The sequence below is a fragment of the Artibeus jamaicensis genome, unplaced genomic scaffold (assembly GCF_021234435.1).
Source record: "Artibeus jamaicensis isolate MK-2021 breed Jamaican fruit bat unplaced genomic scaffold, CSHL_Jam_final scaffold_2375, whole genome shotgun sequence".
In the NCBI taxonomy this organism is placed as follows: domain Eukaryota; kingdom Metazoa; phylum Chordata; class Mammalia; order Chiroptera; family Phyllostomidae; genus Artibeus; species Artibeus jamaicensis.
This window is the reverse complement of record NW_026522032.1, coordinates 521,228-529,077: the sequence shown is the minus strand read 5'-3', so window position 1 is coordinate 529,077 and position 7,850 is coordinate 521,228. Positions and strand designations below refer to the sequence as shown.

General features: G+C 40.6%; 1 non-coding gene across 1 annotated transcript; it reads left to right on the top strand.

The window, feature by feature from the left end:
- Positions 1 to 7,719: 7,719 nt before the first annotated feature.
- On the top strand, positions 7,720 to 7,850 carry LOC119035403 (small nucleolar RNA SNORA13). The gene has a single exon (XR_005079789.1). It is a non-coding gene; the product is annotated as a small nucleolar RNA SNORA13 (small nucleolar RNA).

The following is a 7,850-nucleotide window of genomic DNA, read 5'->3' as shown; positions in this document are numbered from 1 at the left end:
TCCCTCTCAGCAGTATTTTTTTTTTTTAGCCAAGATAAACTTTTAATGGTACTTTTCCCAATGTTATGGATAGATTAAACAAACTTTCTCTGCCAAAGAGCAAGCATGGTAGATAAAGTGTTTGTTCAATTTAAGATTTCTGATAGTCACATAAATCGTAGCTGTCACAATACACACATCTACACATCTGGCAAATGTGAAATGCTGTAAATGCTACGATTTTTAGTTAGTGCATGAAAAATGCAGAATCTGATTTTCTCTTTTTCGGAAGGAGAACAGCCCTTTAAAAGCACAAATAGCTGGGCTCACAGTGCAGTGGCGAGTGCTGCCAGGGCGCATCCCTGCACCTGGCCCCTTGTAGGGATCGTGTGATTGGCTCTGCTGGTCTATGGTCTTTTCAGGAAACAGAAGGATGCATAGCCTTTTACTTTAATATCTAATTCACTAGTTTTAAAAGACATATCAAGAAGGTATTTTCTTTTATTCATTCTTTTTTAATTGATAGGTAAATATATTATTTTTTTAATTTTATTTAGTTATTTTTCAAGTACACTTTTTTTGTCTATTTCTCCCATCCCAGCCCCCCCACCCCGTGCTCCCCACCTCCCTCTTATCAGCAGTATTTAATATAATATTAAATGTACTCCTTCCTTCCTTCTGTTAATACTCTGTTCCCTTGGCTTTCATGATGCCTCACCCATCTGATTTTCCTCCTACATCTCTTCCTATTCCTCAACTTCCTTTATGAGCTTCTCTTCTACCTCCAACTGCCTGTATATCTAACCAAAGTCAGATAGAATGTTTCGAACATTACAATGGAAGGGCTACAAATTCTATTACAGACAATCCTGCAAGCCTAAAATACCTTTAAACATAGGTATTTCTCTTCCTACTATAAATCAGTATCAAATAAGCATAGTCTTCTGCTAAAGTAACTCAGTGTGGCAAGCCAAATAGCAAAAATTATCCATGCCCTAATCCTCAGAACCTATGAATATTTTACCTTATATGCTAAAAGGGACTTTGCAGAGAAAAAAAATTTTTGAAGATGTGATTAAGTGAAATACTTTGAAATAAGGAGATTTTCCTAGATTATTCTGGTGGCCTTAACATAATCACAAGGGTCCTTATAAGTGAAAGAGAGGCAGGTGAGTCAGAGAAGGAGATGTGAAAACAGAGGTAGAAGTTGGAATGGAGATTTTTGGCTTTGAAAGCTGGAAGGGGACCACGAGCAAAGAAATGCAGAGAACCTCTAGAAGCTGGAAAAGGCAAGGCATAGATTCACCCCTAGAGGCTCCAGAAGGAACACAGCCCCAGCAATGCATTGATTTTAGTCCCATAAGACCTATTTCGGCCCTGGCTGGTGTAGCTCAGTGGACTGAGCGCTGGACTGCAAACCAAGGGGTCACCCATTTTTAATTCCCAGTCTAGGGCACATGCCTGGGTTGCGGGCCAGGTTCCCAGTGGGAGGGCATGTGAAAGGCAACCACACATTGATTTTCCTCACCCTCTCTTTCTCCCTCCCTTCTTCTCTCTCTAAAAAACAAATAAATAAAATATTTTTTTAAAAAACAAGACCTATTTTGACCATCTTGTGCCTGGTGAGACCTGAAGGGGTTATATCAGCATCAGCCATACAAAGTATACAGACAGCCTTCATGAGTTGTAACAATATTGCAGAGCTCGTTTTTCCTTAAAAGTAGTTGATTCAATCAATGAATGAGCCAAAGCTCATAAATTTAAATTTGAATAGTAAGTTAAAAGCCACGTGAAAAGCACAAGCAATATATTATAACGAAAAAAAAGACTTACTTTAAACTTCTGACCTCAGAGCTATAGATAATAAATCTGTGCTGTTTTAAGCCACTAAGTTTGTGGTAATTTGTTTCAGCAGCAACAGGAAATTAACATACTCATTTTAAAAGGAAAAAATTGGGGAACAAACTGGATTCTAAGGAAAAGGTGGTCAGCCCCAACAAAATTCTTAGGACTTCACATTATGACAAGAAAAGGCTGAAAGAACCTCTTCTCCAGAGTAAGTCGAGAGATCACCTGGTAATTTTTCTGCTATCCTGCTTATCCTGCTTTCAGGGCTGTTTGTCTGGGCCAGGCAACTCCTCCACTTCCACCCTCCAGAAGATACCTGGAACTAGGCCTTCCCTTCCCCTTGGTCAACCTAGATGGGGAAAAGAAACCAAACAAACAAATCCAGATGAGGATTTCTCTAGGGAGATATTAAGTTCACATACAGGGTATGGCAGAAGTAATACCTGCTTGAGCGTGGTTTGGTAGGATAGTAATATGGGTGTAATAATGTATAGTTTAAACTTGAACATTTCACCTAAAATGTCATAGGATGTGCCTGAGTGTGATATTGTTATGTTACAGAATTCCATGCTTATGATTTTGTAATAAAAATGGGCAGTATTTGTGCTGGACCCTGTATATGCCACCTCTTCCCAGCATTAGGAGGTAGGTCAGGAAAGAGCCAGAGCCACATAGGAAGTTCTCGCTGACTAGTGGATTAGAGCTGGGTGTGGTGATGCTTGGCACTGAATGAGATCCTTCTTTATTGGAAATGCCACTCCCCATCAGATGTGTCCTACAGAATGCAACCAACCACTGAGTTTGGAGCACATTGTAGACAAGACTTCAAATGAGGAGTCCTGGAGATTCGAAGTTCTAAGATCCCTCCATTCTTGGCCATGTTCCAAGACAGACAGTTCTTTGGAAACAAAGGACAAAAACATATAGGTTTCTCATGCCATCTGCAAAAATAAATCCTAGGTGGATTCAAGATGTAAGCAAGCACACAGAAATCATTATACGAGTATTAGAAAACACAGAAGAATATTTATGACCTTGGCATATGGAAGACCTTATTAAGCAAAACACAAAAATCAAAAGCCAGGAAAGAGTGATAAATCTGACCTCAAAATTTAATACTTCTAGTCAATAACAGATTCCATAAACAAAGTTAAAATGCAAGCTACCAACTGGGAGAAAATATTACTTGTTTGTATGTGTGTATGTGTGTGTGTGTGTGTGTGTGTGTGTGTGTGTGTCAAAGCACTAATGTTTTTCTTTATTCTGGGTAAAAAGACAGAGAACAGAGAAAAGCAGGTAAAGGATATGAGCAGGTATATCACAGAAAAAAATACAACTAAAAATTAAACAATGAAATTCTATTTTCTACTTATCATACTGGCAAAATTTAGTTTTATAATATTCGGTGTTGAACAGAATAAGGAGAAATGACACCTCTTATACTCTGCTAGGGAGAGCATCAACTGGCAGAGCCATGCTGGGAGGCATTTGGCAGTAACTACTAAGATGACAAATGCACATCATTTACAATACTACTCCTAGGCCTAGAGAAGACATTCAGATGTTCTCAAACTGCAGTCCATAGATCCCGGGGGGGTTCCAAGACCCTTTCAGGGACTCTATGAGATGTAAAACTATTTTCATAATAATATTAAGACATCATTTGCCCTTTTTACTGTGTTGGCATCTGCACTCTTGGTGAAAAAGCAAAGGTGGAAGGAAAAGAAAAAGTGAAAGTACGTAAAACTGCTGGTTCCTTAGTGCTCATTAAGGCAGTGGCAGCGGCAACAAACTGTACTAGCAGTCACTGTCTTTTCACCATTGCACACTTCAGAATGCCCTTAATGAAGCAGTAAATATTATTAAATCTCTGTCCTTGAGCACATGGCTTTCCAATATTCTCCATAATGAAACAGGAAGTACAGATAAAGCATTTCTGTTGCATACTGAAATACAATAATTGTCCCAAAGAAAAGCATGTGTAAGATGGAGTTGTGAGCTGTACTAGTTGCTTTTTTTCATGGAACAGGATCTTTCTTGAAATGATGACGGACATAAACTATGGCTATTCAGATTTGGGTATTTGGCTGGCATTTTCTTGAAAATGGACAAAGTGAGACTGTCACTTCAGGAAACCAATTGACAGTATCTGGCTCCAATCATAAAATCTGAGCTTTCCCTATCATTAGGCTTGACACATAGAAGATGCTAAATATGTTATCTTTGGTAGTTCTTAATGACTTATGGACAATATTTATAACTTCATTAAAGTTGTAGATCATTTAAAAATGTTTAGCATTCAAGCAAAAATTAGAATTATGGAAAACTTGTACCTCTACCATAGCCTTGGGAGCTTTCAGACACTTTTTAAGACCCCTGATGAGAGCAGTGGTGACATTAATGAATGCAATTTTTTGACATCATATAATGAACTGCGTCAACATCTGAAAGACCCAAATAACTCAGTAAACCAGTATTTTCCAAATTGTCAATGCATGATGTTATAAAATCATGCACAGGCAAAAGATCTGTTAAAATACAGGATAGACCAATGGATTTTAATGTAACAAAATATGAAATGGTTGATATGGTTTCAAAATCCACACTGAATCATCTTTAAGAGGCTCCAGCTGCATAGCTCAGTTGCTTGCAGTGTCTTCCCAATGTTCCAAGGTTGTGGGTTTGATCCCCAGCAGCACATGTAGGAGTCAACCAGTGAGCGCATAAATAGGTGGAACAGCAGCCCTGACTGGTATGTTACAGTTGGTTGGGCATCGACCTACTGAGCAAAGGGTTGCCAGTTTGATTACTGGTCAAAGGTGCATGCCTGGGTGGTGGGGATGCATACAACGGGCAACCAATCGATGTTTCTCTCTCACATCAATGTTTCTCTCCCTTTCCCTCTCTAAAAATAAATAAGTAAAATCTGTTTTAAAAATATGTGGAAAAATAAATTGATGCTTTTTTTCTCTCTCTAAAATACACACACACACACACACACACACACACACACACTAGCTGGCTGGTGTGGCTCAGTGGAATGAATGCAGGCCTATGAATCAAAAGGTCACCAGTTCAATCCCCAGTCAGGGCACATGCCTGGTGTGCAGACCAGGTCCCTAGTTGGGGGCACGAGAGGCAACCACACATTGATGTTTCTCTCCCTCTGTTTCTCCCTCTCTTCCACTCTTTCTCTAAAAATAAATAAGTAAAATCTTTAAAAAAACAAAAACAAAAAGCAAACCTTCATAGGAAAGAAAAAGCTAGAGTCCATCACCACCAAGCCAGTATTAAAAGAAATGTTAAAGAAAGTTCTTTAACAGGAAGGAAAAATGTTTAAAAATATGAATAATGAACTTCCAGTCAAGATGGCTATGTAGGCAGGCACGGCTCACCTCTTCACACAACCACATCAAAGTTACAACTATAATATAGAACAACCATCACTCACAAATGGCAGAAAGTGAGTTGAATGGAACTCTGACCATTATGGAATTAAAGAAACAACATCCATCCACACTGGTAGGAGAAGCATAGATGCGAAATAGGCTGGTCCCATACCCACTTGTGGTGGATGAAAATTCAGGAGGAATATCTCAGAAGCAAGGAGTCCCAGCCCCACACCAGCCCCCCCAGCTCAGGGTTCCAGTGCCATGGAGATTAGTCCCCACAACTTCTGGCTGCAAAAACCAGTGGGGATTGGGTCAATGGAAGAAACTGCTGGAGCCCCAAACAGTTCCTCTTAAAGAACCCACACATGGCCTCACCTACTCAGACTCACTCCCTCTGAGGTCCATGAGGTGATGCCAGGGTAGTAGCTTGAAAGGCACCAGTGGCATATTGGGAGGGACTGAAGTGTCTGGCATCAGGACCAGCAGAGGCCACTGCCCCTTTTCTAACTATCCCCCCACAGCAGAGTGGGCAAGTTGGTGCCATAGCTGAAACTCCATCAACTTAGCTAAAACTCTGATCCCCCTTGGAGATCCCCAGAGACTCTGACCCATCCAAATTACGAGCCCCCCAAGTGGCTTTTCCATATAAATGGCTGGTCTTGGCTCATGCTGTACAACTTCCTAAATCCTCTCAGACTAGCAACAGCTGGCTTCAGGGAGCCCCAGGCCTGGCACTAGCACCAGACAGCCTAAATTCAAAGCTTGGCTTTACCTGGGAACCTCCAAGTCCAGCACAAGTAGCAACCATCTTAGAGCTCAAGCAAGGTGGCCCTGGGGCAAAACACAGGTAGGGAATGACCTTGGCCTGCACTATCCAAGAAACCCCAGGGTCAGTGAACCCAGTAGACAGTTACAGACCACGTCAGAGCACCACCACCCTGCCACTGTACAGCTGATCTTCCATTGATGGTGGACATTGGTGGTAAGTGGTCACAGCCGATCTTTGACCCTGACTGGCCTGGGTAAGTCCCTCCCGTGGATCTGCCAACAGCAACCAAGACTCAACTACAAGAGGAGGGTGTACTCAGCCCACAAGAAGGGTACATCCTAAGTACCTGGCTTGGTGATAGGTTAGGCTGTGTCACTGGACCCTATAGGACACCTACTATAATAGGGCACACTACCAAAATACAGAGTCAAAGCAGCTCTACCTAATACATAGAAACAAACAGGGAGACTGCCAAAACAAGAAGACAAAGGAACTTGGCCCAAATGAAAGAACAGATCAAAACTCCAGAAAAGAACTATAAATGGAGATAAGCAATCTATCGGATGAAGAGTTCAAAACACTAGTTATAAGGATGCTCAAGGAACTTAGTGAGGACCTCAACAACACAGAAAACATCCAGTTAGAAATGAAAAATAGACTTATTGAAATAAAGAACAATTTATAGGGAAACAACAGTAGACCTGATGAAACCAAGAGCCAAATCAACGATTTGGAACATAAGGAACAAAAAACAACCAATCAGAACAAAAAGAGGAAAAAGAGAATACCAAAAAATGAAGATAGTATAAGCAGCCTCTGGAACAACTTCAAGAGGTCCAACATTCACATCCTAGGGAAGCCAGAAGGAGAAGAGAAAGAGCAACATATTGGAAATCTGTTTGAAAAAATAATCAAAGAAAACTTCCCTAATTTGGTGAAGGAAATAGACATGCAAGTCCAGGAAGCACAGAGAGTCCCAAACAAGATGGATGTAAAGAGGCTCACTCTAAGACACATCATAATTAGAATGCCAAAAATTAAAGATAAAGAGAGAATCTTAAAAGCAGCAAGAGATGAGAAGTTAGGGGAGTTCCCATAAGACTGTCAGCTGATTTCTCAAAACAAACTTTGCAGGCCAGAAGGGACTGGCAAGAGTTATTCAAAGTCATGAATAGCAGGGACCTACAACCAAGATTGCTCTATCCAACAATGCTATCATTTAGAATGGAAGGGCAGATAAAGAACTTCCCAGACAAGAAAAAACTAAAGGAGTTCATCAACAAACCATAATTTTTTTAAAGATTTTATTTATTTACTTTTAGAGAGAGGGGAAGGAAGGGAGAAAGAGAGGGAGAGAAACATCATTGTGTGGTTGCCTCTCACAAGATCCCCAGCCAGGGACCTGGTCTGCAACACAGGCATGTGCCCTAACTGGGAATTGAACCAGCAACCTTTCAGTTAACAGGCCAGTGCTCAACCCACTGAGCCACACCAGCCAGGGTAACCAAACCATTATTATATGAAATGTTAAAGTGGCTTATTTAAGAAAAAGAAGATAAAAAGTATGAACAACAAAATGGCAAAAATACATATGTATCAATAGTTGATTCTAAAAAACAAACTAAGCAAACTAAGAATCATGGATATGGAGGGCATTTTGATGGTTGCCACATGGGAAGGGGGTATGGGGGAAAGGGGCTAGAGGTGAAGGGATTAATAAGCAGAAATAGTTGCCTTTGTGTTGCCCGTTCACTTTTGGAAACTAGTGAATGTGGTGTCAAGAAAGGCATAAACTAAACACTTTGCAGTCCTTTCCTGCCCTTGAATATATCTTTGGTGTAGGAGCTGCATAAGTAACAGTG